General features: G+C 39.5%; 1 pseudogene; it reads right to left on the bottom strand.

The window, feature by feature from the left end:
- Positions 1 to 1,228: 1,228 nt before the first annotated feature.
- LOC105710468 (TAR DNA-binding protein 43-like) lies at positions 1,229 to 6,870 on the bottom strand (annotated as a pseudogene).
- Positions 6,871 to 22,605: the final 15,735 nt, after the last annotated feature.

Genomic DNA, 22,605 nt, shown 5'->3' with positions numbered 1-22,605 from the left:
AGCCAATAATCACTTTTTCTGAAACTAAATTACACTTCAAAGTGCATTTAAGGTTTTGTTCAAAGGGTCCCACAGTCCAGTTTTCTCTGTTGCCTAAATTACTGTATGGAATAAAGCTGAGCACACAGGAATATGAAGTTTTCTCCACATTTAGGCTACCAAAGTTTATTTCAACAAGGATCCGGAATCTTTTAGGGGGATGAGAAAGAGCAGCATGGTTTACTATCTGGCTGGAAGCTGTGGAGTCGCTTCATTTCATGCGTGAACGTGAGGTGCTGACAGTGAAGTCTCACAAGGAGAGAGGAAACAGCATCAGCATATTCATACTTCTTTCTGGGGTACAGGGTACTTAGGCCAACATTTATTGACTCTTCTAGGAATCCCCCACCCACAGCCACTGGTCAAGGAAGGCAGATTTAGACAGTCTCTTAAGTGTTTATTATTATTATTATTAAAATCAGTTTTATTTAAGAATTTCCAACATTGGCAACTCTTTTAAAAAGCAACCAAGCATAGGACACAGAACTGCAGCAAACAGCATTCTTAAGGGTAGCTAACAGACATAGAACTTCCAACAGACATTAGAACTTTGAGACACCTGAGCTCACTGGTGAACTCTGCTTCCAAGTACTCCTGAAAGCACACCACAAGCTCAGTCCATGTTCCCACCCCATCAGTTTCAGTTCACATCACCACAACTACATATCATAACAGAAGAGAACATACACCATACAGCATTCACGGCAGTCGACAAAGGGGTAGAGGGAGTACAAGTATTGCTTTACTTAACACATCCAACTAATGTGGGTTATCTAAGAACAAAAACTCACTTAAAGTCTTCCAACAGATGTGGATGTCCTTTGAATGCAAAAAGCATTCATACATTATTTGCAATCATTGCCCTCTGCACACTCTCTCACCACAGCTACAGATGGAGAGACACATCTCACCAAGTTAAAAAATATCCATTATGCACCACCAAGTCTCTGCATGCACTCTCTCCTTTTCTCGCTCATACTAGCCATTCATGCCTCGGCACCATCCACACAAGGTTTCAAAGGTTCAAACAGCCCTCTGGCTCCATATCACAGCCTTGCATTCACAGCATTGATATGACTCTATGAAATAAAGAGTAGTGGATAAAAATGGTACACCCGCCATCAAAGATGTGGCCTGTGATGCATGATGATGAATTTCTCAATGAGAAAGCATGTAGACAGAAGTATTCCTATGGCAGAATATTTACAACCCTACTTTTAATGAAGTGTTTCTTCCATAAACGTTTGAAATGAGATGAACTGCAGAGATTAAATGAAGGCTTCATACTGTACTTTTGTATATGAGGGGAGACAAGTGTTAAAAAACAAAACAAAAGAACCAAACACTGTGACACCATGATCTCCCAAAAGGAGATTTTCTTAAGAAAACAAAAATCCATATGGTGGGGTTCAAATTTAAACAAGGAGGAAAGAGTATAGTTCTAATCAATGGTTTCCATTCTGAACATGCAAAGGATTCACTTGACAAGTCCAGGGATAAAATATCACAGGAGAAATCTTTTGATGTCAATTGTAGTGTGTTGGTTTACCAATCAGGCGAACATCAGTTCACTTTCAACCACTCGATATTTCAGCCTTTCATGTAACAAAACATATAAAATTCCTTTAGCTTTGTCTTTTTCTAAAGAAAAATGCCAAAAATACCGCTGAATATATTCCACACTGAACAAACCAATTTTGAACATTCTTAGTTCATATTTATTTTACAATATACTTACCATGAGTTTAGAAAAATTTGAATTCCCAGTATTCTATACCAAGCAACCACAACCCCATTGTCTACAATCCTTAGCCAGAAAACTTAGAATACATGCTTGAGCCAAAGCCTCCATTAAAACCACTGCCTGACCCTGCATTTGATGCTGATCCCCAACCAACTGCTGCACCAGAATTAGAAGCACTGTAAGAGTTATTTCCAGAACCAAAGGCCTAGTTTGGCTTCCTCTGGATGTTACCTTGGCTTTGGTTATCACCTAATGGGACTAACTGGTTCTGCTGGCTGGCTAACATGCCCATCATACCCCAACTGCTCTGTAGCACTGCCTGGGCTGCAGCCATCAAGGCTGGGTTAATGCCAAATGTGCTGAAGTTCCCTGTACTGACAAAAGAACTGTCGCAGCCCATCCATAGCCATGTCCTCTGTCCAGTGCTCCACAAGCACTTTTCTGCCTCTCAAAGGCTCATCTGGGCTTTGCTTAAAAATTAGGAAGTTGACAGTCACACCATCATCCATCTATCATAGGTCGCCGTGACATTACTTTCAACTGTGTTTCATATTTTGTTAAACAAACAAAGCCAACCCCCTTTGAATAACTAGTTGTAATATCTTTCTTGACCTGAACCATAAGAACTTCTCCAAAGGTACTAAAATACTCTTTCAGGTCCTGTTCAGTTGTTTTCCATGGGAGACCCAACTCTATGAAATCGGATGTCTTCTGGACTGCTCTTTTCACTTTCACTGCTGAGGAAGCATCTGTCTCATCCATTTTGCTTTAGTTATCTTTGGGGTAATTGACAACATACACCAGATTTCCCCAGCCAGCATTGGGGGCATGCAGCATTCCTTCTACTAGCCGGACACCTCTCATACATCGTGACGGTGGATTTCTGTAAGGAAGCCCACATGCCCCTGGAAACTGGGCTGTAACCATGGACAGCAGCACCGTCCCATTGTCTTCTGATGGCGTTTCAATGGGCTCATCATTCTCATCTTCGGTTACCCAAATATATTCAGATATCTTTCACTTTTCTGTGAGGCTGCTGCTAGGAAGCCCGACAGGGACACCAAGGCAGCGACAGATCCAAGCGCAGCCCAGTGACCGCTTTACTCCCACTTTTAAGTGTTTTATATAACATTTTATATAACACAATATTTCCCAGGACAAGTGATAAAAGGCCAGCCAATATACAGGCTATCCAGAGGTTTATTAGGTGGTTTGACAGAACAGCTTTGTCTAGCAAGGCATGATGTTGATTAGGCAGGGCAATGAGATTTTTCTCTCAGGAATTTGAAAGTGAAATAAAAAACAGAGTTGAGCAATTAGCAGAGGGGTTGAAGGGGAAAGGACTTGCAGAGAAGGTCATTTGCAGAGGCCATTAGGCAGTAAAGGTTATAAATGAGCAGACACTCTAATAATGCCATAGTCATAAAGTATAAAATGCACATGTAGAAAGAAATTCCTCAGAAACAACAGGAGAGAGAAGTTAAGTCATGTTAATCACAAAATACCAGAATACAAACCTTCTCCCCAGGCCTGGAAGTAGGCCTTTCTCTCATCCCCTGAGGCACTTGCTCTCCTCATTCCCATATATATTTTTACAATGTCTTGTTAATTAAGGCAACCTGAATTCTTTTCATAGCACCAACAAAGAGGGACAGGATGGTTGCTTATGGAGCTGCTGGTGAGGCTGAGAAAGTAACTCAGGAGCCCTTATCGTCTGATGGAGGAGGACTCCTGTCTCATTGAGGAAGAAGACCCCTTCCTTAAGCTTCTAAGACCACTTCCCTTTAACCTTCTACATTGCATTTCAAAGGAGAAGTAAAAGTTAAAAATAGAAGGCACAAGGTCAGTGGAGGAGACAAAACCTGGAGGTCAAAGATCAAACCCCCACCCTAGTTCCTATCCTATCTGTAGATCACAGGCATGGTATGGAGGAATCTTCCCCCGAAGGCATTGTTCTTGCTTAATTATGATTAGACCCCCACTTAAGTCACATACCCCTCGCTTACCTCATCAATCACGACCCCCTCACATGTACCCTCTAACATGGTGAGCCTTTAAAAGAGGCCAGGATTTTCTAGTCAGGGAGCTCGGTTCTTTCCCAGCCGCATAAAAAGCTACTTCCTTCAGGTTTTGTCTGCGGCGTGTCCCGCTACGTCATGACTGACAAAAGGTGAAATTATGCAGACTTCACAATAATCATCGCATTCCTGAGGAAAGTCCTGTCTAAATAGTATGACCTTTCTGGTGAAAAGGAGACACCTGGAGGTTGGCGTGGATGTGGCTGGCAACAGCAACAGGAGGAATCCAGGTGGGTCCAGAAGAACGGCCACCCTGAGGGTCACTGAGGAAGAAAGTCAGCCTCAGACTTACTCTTAGCGCCTTCCCCTAGTTGATGCTGTGAGGCCTCTCGCTTTCAAGACAAAAGCACACCTTGAGTCACTTCTCTTGGTTAATCGAGTATAGAAGAAAGAGGCCAGAAGGAAAGAGTCTCTTAGAGTCCTTGACAGAACAGACTTGCTTTGACCTGTCATTAGGAACTTGTTCTGTCATTAGGAACTTGTTCTGAGGAAGGAGACCCTTAATCACCTTCGGCCTTCAATATTGCGTCTCAAAAGGAGAAGTCAGAAATTAGCCAGAGGAGGGACTAGTTGGCACCGCCAGCTGGTTAAGGATAAGACCCTTGCTGCTAACCACAATCCCATCTACAGATCACAGATATGGTATGGCGGAATCTCTCTGAAGGCACTGTTTTTACCTAAACAGGATCAAACCCCCACCCCACGCCTACTTCATAGGTCAAGACCCTTTCACATGCAATTTATAGAGTTGTAAGCCTTTAAAAGGGCAGGGACTTTCTTTGTTAGGTGAGTTTGGCTGTTAGGCAACTATGCCGCCCTGCTCCTGACCGAATAAATCACCCCTTCCTTCCTAGTTTGGTGTTCATGAGGTTTGTCATGTGCCTTTTCCTGCTTTAGTTCTTTCAGGGAAAATCTGGTCTAAAATAATTAGAAATAAGAGGGGCCGTGAGATTCCAAATAACCCAAGCAGCATTGTCTGTGAAATGGTAAGCTGTGGTAGAAAGTACTGGGGTGAGAGTCTATCTGTGACTAAGAGCATCTCACTTCACCCCTCTGGGCCTCAGTTTCTTCATGCCCTCTGCCACCTGCAAGCTAAAGCCCCAGGAAACCTGGTGATGTCAGTCTCACTCTGAGCCCAAAGGCCTAAGAACTGGGAGCATTAATGGGGTCCTAGTTTAAGGGCACGAGAAGATCAATACCCCAGCTTAAACAGTCAGGTACAGAGAAAGAATTCAACCTTGCTTCATCTTTTTGTTCTATTTGGGCCCTCAGCGGGTTAGACAATGCCCTCTCACATTGGGAAGGACAGTCCGCTTTACTTAGTCCACCAACTCAAATGCTAATTTCCTCCAGAAACACCCTCACAGACATGCCAAGAAATTGTGTTTAACCAGATATCTGAGTATACCATACCTGAGTCGAGTCAACATAAAATTAACCACCACACTGCCCATAGGAAAGAAATAGTTTGTGGATTATTTACTTATTTACTACCTCTTTCTAACAAGGATCTAAGACAGATTTATATAATCATAGTTTTTTGGTTTGAAGAAACTTCCAAAGTTTTTAGAACCATCACTCCACTGAGATATGTAACATATTTGTATACTGACAGAGACAGGGACCTCACCATCTCACATTTTTGGATAGCATTCTTGAAAAGTTTATTCATTTACTCACCTATTAAACAAATATATAGTCACATTCTACAATGTACTTGAAACTATGGTAGCTGCTGGGAATATAATGAGGAATAAGATGTGGTCCCCACACTCAAGCAGATTTTCCTCCAGTAAAAAACATGGGGCCAGGAGTGGTGGCTCATGCTTGTAATCCCAGCACTTTGGGAGGCCAAGGCAGGCAGATCACCTGAGGTTAGGAGTTCAAGACAAGCCTGGCCAACATGGTGAAACCTCATCTCTACTAAAAATACAAAATTAGCTGGGTATGGTGGCACACACCTGTAATCCCAGTTACAGGAGGCTAAGGCAAGAGAATTGCTTGAACCTGGGAGGTGGGGGTTGCAGTGAGCTGAGATTGTACCACTGCACTCCAGCCTGGGCAGCAAAGTAAGACTCTGTATCCAAAAAAAAAAAAAAAAGATGGAAAAGTAAACAGCCAAGTACAATACAGTGTGATGAGTTCATTGATTAGGTGTGCACAGAGGGTGCTACACAGAAGTGTACCCACAAGGAGGAATAACAGTCTTGGGGTGTTGTGGACCAGAAGGAAGAATGAATGAGTTAGCAAGGCTAAGGGTAGACACGGGAAGTGTGTAGGGTGGGTGTGCATGGATATACGCACAGTATGTATACACACAGGTTCTCTTTTTATACTTCTGTATGTGTGGATTTTGAGGGCAGCTGGTTTCAGGCAGAGAGCTACATGTGCAGAAGCCCAGGAGTTAGGAAGAAATGGTGATTTAGGAAAGTGGCAAGTAGTTCTTTGTAAATAGAACTTACTTAAATGTGGGGAGCAAGGAAAGGTTAGAGATTGAAGCAAGGACCCAATTAAGGGTTTAGATTTTGTTTTTGTGGTAATGAAAAGTTATTGAAGGCTTTTAGTGGGGAAATCAGGTTTTCCTTTTTGGAAATTTTACTTTGTCTGTAGTGTGGATGAAAGAATTAAAGCAGCAAAGCTGAAGGCAGGGAGACCAGCTCTGAGACAGTTGCAGAAACTCAGATGTAAGATAATGGAATTTTGAATGAAGTGGTGTCACTGAGGATGGAGGAGCTGCCCTTGGCATCCCCAAGCAGATTTGCCCCAAAGGCAAATACAGTCTGCCTTCCTCTATTCTCTCACCGACTACAATATGTATTGTTTGCATTTATCATGACCTATTATAATTGTTTCCTTGCACATCTTTCCCACTGGACAGTAACTTTCTTGAAGTGAAAAAATGCTTATTTCTACCTTGCATCTAGTTTCCCAGAGCTCTACCCAATACCTGGCAGATTCTTCAACGTCTGCTGAAGGAGAAACGTGTATCCCTGATACATTTCTATCCATGTTCCTAGTTCTACCACTTGGCAACTGTGAGGAACATATTTAAACCCACTTTCTATTTATGTTACTTTATTATTTTTTTGAGACCAGGCTGGAGTGCAGTGGTGTGATCTCGGCTCACTGCAACCTCCACCTCCCAGGTTCAAGTGATTCTCCTGTCAACTAGCTGGGATTACAAACGCTCACCACCATGCCCAGCTAATTTTGTATTTTTAGTAGAGATGAGGTTTCACCACGTTGTCCAGGCCGGTCTCAAACTCCAGACCTCAAGTGATACACCCACCTTGGCCTCCCAAAGTTCTGGGATTACAGACATGAGTCACCGTGCCCAGCCTCAGCCCCCACTTTCTGTTTAAAGTCTCTTCAGAGATCCTCTTTCCACTTCCAGACTCAACAACTTAATCCTTTCAACAGTTTTGTCTGACTTGGTTTTGAATCCTTCACAATCCTAATTCCAATTTACCTAGTTATGATAAATTCCCAGGACAGTGCACTTGATTTCTGGTGTCTTGGAAGATACAAGCCAAGCTCCAGAAGATAAGTGAGACTGAAGAACACAGCCAGAACTATGCTGTTGACCAATGTCTACCTACAGCGGGCATGATCTTCTTTTCCAAAGACCAAGCTAAAGACTAAAGCAAAGAGAAAGCACTTCAAGGAAATGAACAGTTTCCTCATACATCCTACGAGAATGTCTTCTATGCAAAGATTGGGGAAGGAGTGAGAAGCTGTGCAGGAAGGTTCCAGGCAGGCAGGAGTGAATCCAGTCCCAATAACGAAGAGCAAAAGGAAATGCAAGCCATTGAAACGAGAACCCAAGAGGTCTACATTGCATTTTATCCCTTAGGCTGCCAAAGCAGAGTATCAACTTCAATCCCATTCACAAGTTACCCAACCATCTCTCTCCCATAAAACTAAAATATTTAACATTCCTTGTTATTTTTCTTTAGATATACATGTATAAGCACAGACTTTCTGGCTGGAGAAGGAGAGAGACAGCAATATTAAAGAATAAAAGTTCCATTGTTCTGTTGCTTCCAAAGTAAATGATGGAAATTATAAGCTAATTTACATATGGGAGATTAGCAGAGTATCCCTTTATTCCTATTAATATATTTTCCCTTCCTAATTATAAAGATTTGAATCTTTTTAAAACAACTTCATACAAAACATTTGTGTGGATATAAGAACTGCATGTTAAATGCTAATTCTGGATGAGTTATTTGCATAACCTTACAAAGGAGCTAAATTGCTTGTATTTAATAATAAATAGAGAGTTTAAAAAGGATTGCAGATATCTTGAGAGAATGTGAAACAGAGAAAAAATTTGCTTCTATTTTAAGATATGGAACTTTTTTTTCCACTTTCGAATTTAAAACTACTCTCCGCCCTCTAGAGAAAACTTGTCCTAACTTTCCGATAAGCTTAATATTCCAAGTCTCCTGTAACATGACAATTCAAATACATTGAAGGTGAAGAGCTAATCTGTTTTTAAATGAACATGGATAATTTTCAAAAGATAATAAACTGCATCTAAAATAGTTTTGCATTTGAAAAGTAGAGACTTTTGAGGATTATAAATTCTGCATATGTTAGCAAAATAAAGAGAATTGTGGAAATTATCCAGGGAATTCAGGGAGAGTCAAAATTTATAAAGAAAAAAAGATTAAAGCTTTTTTTTTAAGAATGAAATTTGACAGTGTTCATGAATCAGATAGCAGTCATCACTCCTACAGGAGAAACATGATGGTAGGTGAAATACACATGAAATAAATATGATAAATACTTCTAAATTTGATTTGATGCTTATGCTCTTTGAAATCAGGAACCAGCCTCTTCCTTACCAGCATTCAATACTATAGACACTTTTATCGTTCTTTCTCTCCTTCTCCCCTTAACTCTTTCCTCAATTAATACCATCCTCTCTTGGGTTTCCTTCTATCTCTTTGCCAAATCCTCCGGACACTCCTTGTGGACTCCTATCTCCTTTTGACTTCTAATTGTTGTCTTTCCCCAGGATTTAGTCCTGAGCTCTATTTTCTTCTTTATTGCCCTCTTTCTATGGGATCTCTTCAGTTCCCATGACTTTAAATTCCATTTATACACTCCCAAATACCAAATTTATACCCAAAACCTCTCCTCAGAGTTCTGGTTTGCAGACTACTGCTAGATACCTCCTCTCAAATGTCTCCCAGCATCTCAAGGCATTCCCAAACTGCACAATCAAGGCAGCCCACCACTCCTGTCTCCCAAACTCCTCCACTTCAGCACCGGCACTCAGTCTGGTCATACCGTATCAACACAATATCTCTGTCATTTCTACATTGAAAATGTACATCAAATCCTTCCACTGTTCTTCACTTCCACCACTGCCACTCTAGTCTAAGCCATCATCTCACATCGACTATTTTGCAGGCTTCTCTACCAGGTACTGACATGACTCCAGCAACCAGTTTCCTCCACAACTACAGTCATCTTCGTATGTCACAGGTGGTTACTGGCTGCCCTTCCTTGGAGTTAAAAAGAAAATTCTAGACCCTACTGCAAAATGGCTGCTCTGGATTGCCACGAGTTTGACCTGATCTGTGAACATGTCACTTTTCTGTTAAAACCCATTCATTGGCTTCCTACCGCATAAGAATAAAATCCAAACTCCTTACCATGGTCTACAAAGACCCCACATGATTTGGCTCTTTCCTGTCTGACAAAACTCACCCATCTCCTGGTCCCTTCCCCTTTTTCACTACTCTGCAGCCACACTGACTTTCTTTCAACCCTCAAATGCCCCATGCTTTTTCCATTCTCGGGGACTTTACACATGCTGTTCCTGTATTGGGAATCCTCTTTCTCTTGCTTTTTATGTAAGTGACCCATTCCATTCTCAGCTTAAATGTCATTCCTTCAAAGAGGCCTTCCTCTGCAGCCCAGTGCAGTGGCACATGCCTATAGTCCAGCTACTCAGGAGGTGGAGGCCGTAGGACTGCTTGAGCCCAGGAGATCTGCGCTGTATCATGTGATGATTGTGCCTGTGAATAGCCAGCACACTCTAGCCTGGACAATATAGCGAGACCCCCATCTCTAAATAAATAAATAAAAATAGAGGTCTTCCTCTGCAATATGTAATACCATGTATCATGTGTTTATTTCCTTCCATGCACTTAGCATAATTTATATTTATTTATTTGTCTGTTCTGTTCTTGTTTTGAAATTCTTCTCTAGATGGTTAACACTCTAAGGGCAAGGATTAAATTTGTTTTATTCCCTTAAGAACCCAGAGCTTAGTATAGAACTTGTCACAGACTAGGCCATCAGTTTTGTAGAATGAGTAAAGGAATGAAGAAATGCATAAGCTGTGGCAATTACAGAGGTAAAGTGTTTTACCAAATTCTTAGGGAGTGAATAAAACTAGTCAACTTCTCAGCATCTGGAAACTCAGTGGTGGGTGGCTGTACTTTGCTACTTGAGAACTTGACACACTTTAGGAAGAAATTATGTTCTATAGCAATATTTTCATGTCTGGAGAATATTAAAAGTTTTGTCATGTAGCCTTTCAAAATGTCAAGTGCCTATTGTATTGAGGTTTTTAATGTTTTTAAATAACTTAAGCTAAATTGCATTCTCATTATTTACCCACAAAACTCTCGCATGGCCCTACGAAATAGAGTCAAGCCCTACAAATGAAGACAAGAAAGTCAGCACACAGAGACTGAAGCAGGCTGTCATTGCAGGTCTCCAATTTTCCTAGCATGAGATGGAAAAACGTCACTGTAGCATGGTGACTGCAGAAGAGAATTACTCACCAGTGTGGGCTGGGACCAAATGACTTTAAGAGTACATGATTCAGTGACTCTCAACATAGTCAATGAGTTGATGTGGCTCCTTGGACTTCTGTGCTATTTTCTTTGTTCCAATATAATTTTTCAAGTCCTAAATATTGCTTCTGGGGTTACACAGAATATATGCAAGGCCAATGTCAAGTCCTTGACAATTTCAAAAAAGAAATATATTGAGATCTGCCAGAAAATAGCCTCTGCCCTGCTAATTCCCTCTGAGTGACATTTCAAAGCTGATTACTTAGCCCCACTCAGACAGATATCCCACTGCAATCAACATCCTTCTTGTGCTAGCCTAATAGGGATTTTGCCTTAATAAGAAATATAGAATTGGTTCTTAGTGATAATTATGATAATAATTTTCAAAAGACAAGTCTTTCCCTTAATAAATAATCCTTCTCTAAGAGCAAGCATCCTTGAATCTTATCTCTGCTGTTTTTCAAATTAACATTTTAAAAAATCAATTTTGATACTTGAGACTTATGCAAGGATAAGCGGAAATCAGAAGTGACAGATTCTGCTTTTATATGGATATGGATGTGTACCTGATGCCAACAGTAGGGGGGAAATAAGCAAATTTACTTATTAAGGTGTTCTTTAATCTTCAGATGTCAAAGATAACCTCCAATTTATGTTAAACCAAATATTCCACCTTCCTCCTAAATTAATGAATTAAAACCAACAGAGGCTATCATATCAGCATATTGTTATCATTATAGCTTAAAACAACAAGTGATATCCCATTGAGGTTTTGATTTGCACTTCTTGATTAGTGATGCTGAGCATTTTTTCATATGCCTTTTAGACATTTGCATGTACTCTTTGGAGAAATGTCTAGTCAAGTCCTTAACCCATTTTTAAATCATGTTATTAGTTTCTTTGCTACTAAGTTGTTGGGAGTTCCTTTATATTTTGGAGATTAGCTCGTTATCAGATATATGATCTGCAAATATTTTATCCCATTCTATTGGTTGGTTTTTTACTCTGTTGATCCCTTCGCTGTGCAGAAGCTTTTTAGTCCAATGTAGTCCTACTTGTTTATTTTTGTTTTTGTTACTTTTGCTTTTTGGTATTCCGTCCATTGTCTTAGTCTGCTCAGACTGCTATAACAAAATACTATAGACTGAGTCGCTTATAAACAACAGTAATTTACTTCTAACCGTTCTGGAGATTGCGAAGTCCTACATGAAGGCACTAGCAGATTCAATATCTAGTAGAGCCCACTTACTCATAGATGGCCATTTTCCACTGTCACTTCCATGTGTTCCATATGTAACCTCACATAACCAACAGGGATAAAACTTCTCTCTTTGTTCTCTTTCATAGGGGCACTATTCCCATTCATGAGGGCTCCATCTCTATGATCTAATCACCTCCCAAAGGCCCCATCTCCAAATACTCTCACATGGGGGGTTCAGGTCTCAACATACAAATTTAGGAATACAAACATTTAGTCTATAGTTTCCATGAAATCATTGTTGAGACCAATGTCAAGAAGCTTTTCTCCTATATGTCCTTCTAGGAGTTTTATAGTTTCAGGTCTTACACTTAAGTCTTTAATCCATTTCAGTTGATTTTTGTGTACGGCTTAAAATAAAGGTTCTATTTCATTCTTTTCCATGTAGATATCCTGTTTTCCCACATAATTTGCTAGTCTGAAAGAGATTATTCTTTCCCTACTGTTTCTTCTTGATACTCTTTTCAAAGAAGAGTTGACCATATATGTATGGATTTATTTCTGGGGTCTCTATTTTGTTCCACTGGTTTATATGCCTGCTTATACATGAGTACTATACTGTTTTGATTACTTTAGCTTTATAATATATTTAAAATCAGAAAGTGTGAAGACTCCACCTCGGTTCCTCTTTCTCGAGATTGATTTGGCTAGTCATAGTCTTTTGTAGTTCCATATAAGTTGGAAAATTATGGAAAAGTTGGTAAGGATGTGGGGAAGTTGAAACCCTTGCATACTGTTGTTGGGGAATGCAGAATGATACAGTTGTAATGAAAAACACTATGGATGTTCCTCAAAAAATTAAAAATATATGTATCATATCATCCAGCAATTCCACATTGGGACACTTGTCCCAAATAATGGAAATCAGGATCTCAAAGATGTATTAGTACTTTCATGTTAAGTGACACACTATTTACAATAGCCAAGATATGAAAACAAATCTGTCTGAATGGATAAAGAAAATGTAGTATATACATATAATGGAGTATTATTCGGCCTTTAAAAAAAGGATATTCTGTCACTTGCAACAACATAGATAAACCTGGAAGATACTATGTTAAGTGAAATATTTTCAGGCACAGAAAAACAAATACTGTATGATTACATTTATATGAAGTATCTAAAGTAGTTAAGTTCATAGAATCAAAGAGTAAAAGAGTGGTTTCCAGGGACTGGGGGAAGTGGGGAATGGAAAATAAGTGATCAACAAACATAAAGTTTCAGTTAAACAAGATGAATTTCTAGAAATCTGCTGTATAACGTTGTACTTAATACAATACTGTATTATACAACTTAAAAATTCAAGAGAGTGATTTCATATTAAGTGTTCATACCATAATAAAATAAAATTTTAAAAATACATAAAGCAGGTGGTTGAGTTGCTTGAGGCAATTTAACACTTCCTGCTTCCATCAGCCATCTCTCATTCTACCTCCTATAAATATATAATTGAGTAAAAACAGAACATTTACTAGGCTATAGCTGTAAGTCCACGGCCCTGCCTTAAATTCACATTCCTGCCTCCAAACTCTCATAAATGGAAACTCTGGACCCATCACTGGAGACAGGCAACATAGTGATGCTGCTAAGACAGTGCCGAGGTTCTTAAAGAATACAGATGACACAGGAACTAAAAAGAAATTATTTAGGCAGTTAGGGTAAGAGAGTCCTTGGTAAGGCTTCCCTTTCAACAAAAAGCAGACCCCAAATAATTTCTTTTTTAATGAAGAACAGCCTGTAAAATCTAGCTGCAGACATAGATAAGCAAGCTGGAAGCTTGCACAGGTAAATGCTGGCAGCTGTGCCAATAGGAAAAGGCTACCTGGGGGCCAGGCGTGTTCAACATGGAGGCTCCAGCTTTCCTTCTGTCAACCACCTGTACAGTAAAGGCACAGGCAACAAGGCACTGGCCAGGCAGAGAATCCATCTGTATAATACAATATTAGGGTGGGGCAGCCAGCTTCTTAACATGCTATGTAAATAGTGCATCTGGTTTGACCAATCTTTTGGGCCCTATGTAAATTAGACACTGCCTCTTCAAGCTCATTTATAAAACCCCGTGCATTTCACCAGGGAACTGGCAACCCATTTTTCTTCAGGACCCCACTCTACACAGAGAACTCTTCTTCTATTGCCTATTAAACTTCGGCTCTTGACTTCACTCTGGTGTGTCAATGTCCTTGATTTCCTTGGTGTGAGGCAATGAATATGGTATTACCTAGATGAATGACGTTGCTTCACAGAGTAAAAAAAGAAAGTTGCCAGGAGCAGTGGCAGTCCCTACAGTGTTCTTACGACAGTCTCTTGTTACATCATCACAGGGGTGCATATCCTTTCAGTATCAAGAAGATACCCAAATTTCACTGTTACAATGATAAGAGCATTGAATGAAGTGTTGCAAAAGTAGGGATCTAATTATGTCATGCCACTATTAGCTGCAGATCCTTATCCAAGGTTTTAGTTTCTTCATCTTAAAATGGAATGTGTCCAATTTCTGCTTCTGAGAAAATAGAGTAGATGCGTTTTTCCTATTTGCCCTGTTAAACACAACTTTAAAACCCTGAGCATTATATGTAAAACAAAAACAAGAAGACACTGAAAGGTAGAGAGAAGACAGACCAAAAGAGATTTTGGGACATGAGAAAAGAAATGGGGATGAGTTTCCTACACTTTCTTTTAGCCTCATAAATCCCAGACTTAGAGCTGAAGAAGCCAATAATACTGGAATGCCAGTGGGCTCAAACGAACAAAGATGCCACAACAAAAACCTGCTATCTCTACAAAGGCAGAAAAAGGACAGTCCAGCAAGGCAGAAAGCTTTTAGACAATAAGAGCAAAGCACCACAGTTAAGACTGTGGCCCCACCCTCATTTATGCCTGCAAAGGCTGATTTAGGAGCTGAGACTTTCAACCATACATCACTATAGCTAAGTGACCAAAAACCCCCAAAAGGGGACTGTTTAAGAAGGCCAAGTAAGAAGCCAGGATATCCATTCCTGCTGATTAGAATGAGAGGGTACTGGAAACCATTTGTGAGTCTGTAATTCCACCCCCATTCAGCAGTAATGAGGCACCACTCCCTCTTCCTGCTGGAGTGGTGTCAGAAGAGGAGCCAAGGATAGTGGGGGCTTTCCCCATTAACTAGTAATAATAAGGCCATCTCCATTGCAGTGTCAAAAGAGACCACAGGGGGAACCGTAAGTCCCACAGTTTCAGCAGTAATGTGAAGCACCTCTTTTCCCCAGGTTTCAAAAGAAGCTTGGACTTCTGCCTCCACCTGGCAATAACAAAGAGATTGCTTCTCCTTTTCCTGACAGAGGAAGATAGTTAAAGTAAAATGCTTAGATAAGATCCAGAGCCTCATTTTAAAAATATAAAAAGGTTAAGATTTTATTTGAAAACCACTCATCATAACACAAAGATCTGAGCAATATAGCAAGAACCTATCTCTACAAAAATAAAAATAATTAGTCAGGTGTGGTGGCATGCACCTATAGTTCTAGCTACTTGGGAGGCTGACTTAAGAAGATAGCTTGAGCTCAGGTGATTGAGGCTACGGTGAGCCTGGAATTTCTAGCCAGTGAAATAAGGCAAGAAAAGGAAATAAAAGGCAAACAGATCTGAAAAGAAGAAATAAAATAGTCCTTATTACAGAAGAAAGTCAATTTCAAATTCTACAAAAGAAAAAAATCTCCTTGAACTAATAAGTGAAATTAGCAATGTGGCAGGATACAAGATCTACACGCAAAAATCAATTATTTTTCTATATATTGGTCATGGACACTGAAATTAAAAACATGATACTTCTACAATAACTTTAAAAAAATACTTAGGTGTAAATCTAATAAGACGTACATGATTTGTATGCTAAAAACCACACAATGCTGATGTAAGACATCAATGATCTAAATAAATGAAGAGACATACAATGTTTATAGATTGGAAGAGTCAAAATAGTAAATATATTGCTTCTCCCCAAATTGATACACAGGTTTGACACAATTCAGCAAGGTTTTTGTTAGATAAATAGTATAAGATCAGTCTAAATTTTATGTGAAAATGCAAAGGAACTGGAATAGCTAAAATAAGTTTGAAAAAAGAATAAAATGGGAAGAATCAGTCCTGTTTTAAGACTTATTACATAGCTACATGAATCAAGACTGTGGTATTGATGGAGGGACAGAAAATAGATCAATGGAACAGAACAGAGAATCCAGAAATAAATTCACAAGATTATGTTGCTATGGTTTGGGTCTATATGACCCTGCCCAAATCTCATGTCAAATTGTAATCCCAGGTTGGAGGTGGGGCCTGGTGGGAGGTGATTGTATTATAGGGATGGATTTCTGATTTGGTGCTGTTCTTGTGATAGTAAGTTATCATGAGATCTGGTTGTTTAAAAGTGTTTAGCATCTGTGCCCCCCACCCCCAAATCCTTCTGCTCTGGCCATGTGAAAATGTGCCTACTTCCCCTTCCCCTTCCACCATAATTGAAACTTTCCTGAGGCCTCCCCAGCCATGCTTCCTATACAGCCTGCAGCAACATGAGCCAATTAAACCTCTTTTCTTTGTAAATTACCCGGTTTCAGGTATTTCTTTATAGCAGTGCAAGAACGGACTAATATATATGCCTAAAAGATTTTGACGAAGGTGTAAAAGCAATTCAATGGAAGAAAGGTGATCCATTTAACAAACTACAGTATCAAATGGACAGCCATAAGTTTAAGAAAACATGAAGAAACTTGGCCTAAGTCTTATATCTTATTCAAACAATTAACTTGAAATGAATAATAGATTTAAATTTAAGATGTGAAACTACAAAACTTTTAAGAAAAAAGCAGAAAAACTTCAGTAATTAGGGCTAAACAAAGACTTCTTAAGCCTGATACCAAAGGCGTAATACATAAAAAAAGTTGATAAATTGATCATTACCAAAATTTAAGCATATTCACTTGGTGAAATGTCTTATTAAAAGACAAAAGGACTGGTCACAGGCTGGCAGAAAATATTGGTGAACCACATATCTGACAAAGAGCTTGTATCTAAAATATATAAAGAACTCTCAAAACTAAACATTAAAAAAATACTATCAGAACATTGGCAAAAAACATGGAGAGAAATTTCACCAGAGAGGATATACAGAGAGTAAATAAACACATGAAGAGATGCTCAGCATCATTAGCCATCAGAGAAATGCAAGTTAAAACCACAATTAGTTATTACTATGCATCTATCAAACTGTCTAGAATAAACAATAGTGACAACACCAAATGCTAGAAAAAATATGAAAAAAATGGAAACTCTTGTATATTGTTGATGAAAATGTAAAATGATAAAGTCATTTTGAAAAAGAGCCTGGAAGTCTGGAGACAACAGATGCTGGAGAGGATGTGGAGAAATAGCAACACTTTTACACTGTTGGCGGGAGTGCAAATTAGTTCAACCATTGTGAAAGACAGTGTGGTGATTCCTCAAGGACCTAGAAATAGAAATTCAATTTGACCCAGCAATCCCAATACTAGATATATATCCAAAGGATTATAAATCGTTCTATTATAAGGACACACGCACTTGAATGTTCATTGCAGCACTGTTTACAATAGCAAAGACTTGGAACTAACCCAAATGCCCATCAATGATAGACTGGACAAGGAAAACGTGGCACATATACACCATGGAATACTATGCAGTCATAAAAAACAATGAGTTTGTGTCCTTTGTAGGGACATGGATGAACCTGGAAACCATCATTCTCAGGAAACTGACACAAGAACAGAAAATCAAACACCGCATGTTCTCATTCATAGGCAGGTGTTGAACAATGAGAACACATGGACACAGGGAGGGGAGCATCACATACTGGGGTCTGTGGAGGGGAAACAGGGGAGGGACAGCAGTGGGTGGGGAGTTGGGGTGGGACAACATGGGGAGAAATGCCAGATATAGGTGATGGGGAGGAAGGCAGCAAACCACATAGCCATGTATGTACCTATGCTACAATCCTGCATGTTCTTCACATGTACCCCCAAACCTAAAAAGCAATAAAATATATATTTTTTAAAAAAGAGCCTGGAGAAAGAAGGAAAGAAGAAACAAAGAAAGAAAGAAAGAAAGAAAGAAAGAATAAGAGAGAGAGAGAAAGAAAGAAGGAAAGAAAGAGAAAGAAAGAGAGAGCGATAAGGAAGGAAGGAAGAAAGGAAGGAAGGAAGGAAAAAGGAAAAAGAAAAAAGGGAAGGGAAGGAAGGAAAGAAAGAGGGAAAGAGAAAGGGAAAGGGAAGATGTCCTTCAATGGATGAAGAGATGAACATATGGTGCATCCATACCAAAGAACACTACTCAGCAACAAATCAGAACAAGTTATTGATATATGTAATAACTAGGCGAACTTCTAGAGAATTATGCTGAGTAAAAAAGTCAATTCTCAAAGGCAACATTTATGATTTCATTTCTACTACATCCTTGAAATGACAAAAGTATATTCTTTGGTGCTGAAATTATGTGAAAAATTAGCACACAGTGTCAATGTGGAAAAAAGTTAGGTAGGCAGCTTAACTGGCTTCAGTCCAAGGGGTTCAAGCTGAGAGGGCACCTCTAGCTATGAGTCAGCAAATCAGAAACTAGAGGTGGCAGGAATGTCACCCAGAGCAAAAGAAGCCTGGAGAAATTTGCCATACTGCTGGGGCATAAATGAGGACACTTTTATAGGGTGTCTGTGCTTCCACTATAGATGAAGAGACCTGTTCCGCGTTGGTTCAGACAGATTTCTTTTTCTCTTTTTCTTTTTTTGGTGGGGAAGAGCCTTGCTTTGTCGCCAGGCTGGAGTGCAGTGGCACAATCTTGGCTCACTGCAACCTTTGTTTCCCAGGTTCAAGCAATTCTCCTGCCTCAGCCCCCTGAGTAGCTGGGACTATAGGTGTGTGCCACCATGCCTGGCTGATTTTTGTATTTTTAGTAGAAACGGGGTTTCACCATGTTGGCCAGACTCATCTTGAACTCTTTACCTAAAGTGATCCTCTCACCTCGGCCTCCCAAAGTGCTGTGATTACAGGCGTGAGCCACTGCACTGGGCCCAAACACATTGTTTTATGTGACAGGTATTTAGTGAGAACTTTCTATACATGCCAGGCCTTGTGCTGAGTACTAGGGAAGTAAAGGCCATTAAATGCTTACGGTTCAGTTGAAGATAGAGATAAGGTAGCAATTACCAACTCCTATGAAAAGATGGAGGTGAGCATGGGGTAATGTGACTGCCTCCAAAGAGGCATTTCTGTTACTCAGGAGTCTATATTGGTAGAGGGATGATGAGGGGGCCAGGCCAGAGAAAATGTTCCTGAGACCTGCCACTTGAACTGGGTCTTGAAAGGACAAATAGGCATTGGCACTGTGAAGGAGAGAAGGAGGGAGAAAAAAGTTCAGGCAGAGGAAAGCAGAAAAAGTCTGCGTGAAGGTACTGAGGTTCAAAAAACCAGATGCCTCTATGGAAATTCCATTTCTGAAGAAATTCACCAGGAAAAGTTGGTGGTTTGGGAAACACTGGACAGAGCCACTGCTGAGAGTGAGGCATAGAGCCGAAACAAGGGCATTAAAAGGAAGACTGCACAAGAAAGGTGGATCTTCAAGCCCTGCCCCTATATTCAGAATGCCAACATCCAGGCTTCTACCACCTGGGGCAGAAGTTTATTCTAGTCCAGGGTTTCTGACACTTTAATGTATGTATGATTATCCTGAGTATCTAGCTTTGCAGATTCTGATGCAGTGGGTTTGGGGAGGGGCCTAAATGTTGCATTTCTAAGAGTCTTCTGAAGGATGCTCACTCAGCTAGTTAGTGAGCATCCTTCACAGGACCACACTGTGAAGAACAATGGTTTAGAGCAGACTCATCTCCAGAGTAGACATGAAAACATTCCATGGGAGTGATGGAAGAAAATATTAGAACTTGTGTTTTTTATATATATATATATATATATATATATATTTTTTTTTTTTTTTGGTGAGACAGAGTCTCACTCTGTCACCACACTGGCACAATCTAAGCTCACTGCACTCTCCACGTCCCAGATTCAAGCCATCTTCCCACTTCAGCCTCCCGAGTAGGTAGCTGGGACTACAGGTGCCCACCACCATGCCCAGCTAATTTTTTGTATTTTTAGTAGAGATGGATTTTCACCATGTTGACCAGGATGGTCTCGATCTCTTTGACCTCATGATCTGCCCGCCTTGGCCTCCCAAAGTGCTGGCATTACAGGCATGAGCCACCGCATGTGGCTATAAAAACTGTTTTATAAAAAATGTAGGAAATTAAATTTTGCAAATGTAATACAGAGATCAACTCTGGCACCTTCACCCACTCTGTCTAGTGGATGCTTCAGAGGTATAACATGAAAGGTATTTTGAAGGCAGTGTGACATTCTGTAACTTGGAGGCATTGACAGTGGCACTTTTCTCCTGTCAAATTTCAACTTATAGCCACATATTGCAGTTATAACATATTGTTCAGTGGGTATTATATTATCTAGCATTAACTAATATTCATAAAATGAACAACTAGCTTAAAAGGATCCTACACACAAACTTGGCAGGGTGCAGTGGCTTGTGCCTGTAATCCCAGCACTTTGGGAGGCTGAGGCAGGTGGATTACAAGGTCAGAAGTTCGAGACCAGCCTGACCAATATGGTGAAACCCCATCTCTACTAAAAATACAAAAATTAGCTGAGTGTGGTGGCACGCGCCTATAATCCCAGCTACTCAGAAGGCTGAGGCAGAATTGCTTCAACCTGGGAGGTGGAGGTTGCAATGAGCTGAGATGGAGTGATACTGTACTCCAGCCTGGGCAACAGAGCGAGACTCCATCTCAAAAAAAAAAAAAAAAAAAAAAAAAGGATCCTACACACAAACCACTGATCAAAAGTAATAGTAGGGATATAAATACAGGTGAACAATAAAGTGGCAGTGATAAGATTTCCACTGCTCTCTTCACATAAGGACGTCAAAACAGTGATTCCAAGATGTGACTCCAAGTTGGTCAAAACAAATCAAAATTATGAATATGATTTTTTAAAATTACCTATATCTTGCTTCCACATGAATGTGCTTTGTTTCTTGGAATATTAGTGAAGCCATCATGACTGACAAGACTTTTTAAAACAAACCATCACCATGACGCAAACCTCTACTCTTCTTGGTTACATTTAAAGACATGCAATACTCAACCTAGGAAAATATTGTATTAAATTTGATGATAAATTTTTAGACACTGGTTTTGAATTTTCTTGCATAATAGCAGAGGCAAAATGTCACATACTAGGAATGACTTGCTCTTTCTGATGGACTAAAAATGGCTGAAACATTACAGGGAAAACAATCTGGATATGTTGAATATACCCTGATCACCAATACAGCTCAAAGACTCATAGAAAAATCTGCCAGTATTTAAGACCCATAGAAAAATCTGCCAAATATTTAAGAAACAAAAACTGATTAAAAACTAATCAGCTTTGTACAGTTTCACTGTTAAATATTAAGAAACATCTAAGGACCACTAGGTATATGAGGAAATTGTCTGATGTGAGAAAAAGAAAAAAAAACTAAATCTAGAGCACATGAAGAAAGCAGAAAAAAAGAGTTTTTAAAAAATTACCACTAACACTCTTAGAGAGGAGAGAAAAGATATTGTGTATTGTATCCATGAAAAAGATGAGGGAAATAATCAGCAGATAAAAATAGTTATTGGAAATTAAAAATAATATGGAAGAAATAATTCTGTAGAAGGGTTGGGAGTTGAAGATAATAAAGAAATAAAGGAAGTTGAACCCAAAGACAAATAGATGAAAAGCAAGAAAGATAAGACAAGCTGATTAGGCGTAGAGTTTCCAGATATGAGAAAAGAATTTCTAGAAAGGGATTACAGAGAAAACAAAGGGAAAGAAAAAGCAATACAGAAAGCTTAAAAGAAATGTCTTTGAAATTTTGAAGAAAACAACATTTCAAACTCAGTCAAATTATTGCATCAAGTGTGAGAATTTTAAAAAGACATTTTCAAAAATGTAATTACTTAGAAATGTTACCTACCATGTATCTTTTTGGCAAGCTACTAGAGGATATACAGTAAACAAACTAACAAAAAAAAGGTAGTAGATCAAGCAATGTCTATTAGAGTGAGCTAACTGCTATAAAAAAACACCCCTAAATCTCTGTGTTTTGGCATAATAAGTTTATCATTTATGCATCAGTCTAAAAGCAACTCTTGAGACCAACTCTCCTCCGAACAGTGATTCAAGGACCCACTAATTTAGGTCCCTGAGTCTCCTCCATTCAGCAGGAAATTGAGAATAGTATCAAGGAAATTTTTGATAGGCCTGGAAGTGGCTTACATCACTTTTACTCATATTCCACTGGCCTAAACTCAATCACTAGGCTGCAAATAATTGCAAAGGAACCTGGGAAATGTTATCTACCAAAGACTTAAAAAGAGCTGAATTGGTATCCTGGTTGAGTAAGACTAAACGCTGGGAAGTGGGGCAGAGAACTCTGGTATATTATTTTACTTACTGTTTAAACTGTGTGCATGTTGGCTTTTAAACACTATTTTGAAGAATAACTTTTTAAAAATAATAAAAGCATAACATAAGTGGGCATCTAGCAAGACATTTAGAATCAGTAACCAATCTG

Source organism: Aotus nancymaae, unplaced genomic scaffold, assembly GCF_030222135.1.
Source record: "Aotus nancymaae isolate 86718 unplaced genomic scaffold, 86718_ANA_hifiasm-v0.15.2.pri h1tg000088l, whole genome shotgun sequence".
NCBI classification, from domain to species: Eukaryota; Metazoa; Chordata; class Mammalia; order Primates; family Aotidae; genus Aotus; species Aotus nancymaae.
This window is presented reverse-complemented; position numbering and strand designations above follow the sequence as displayed.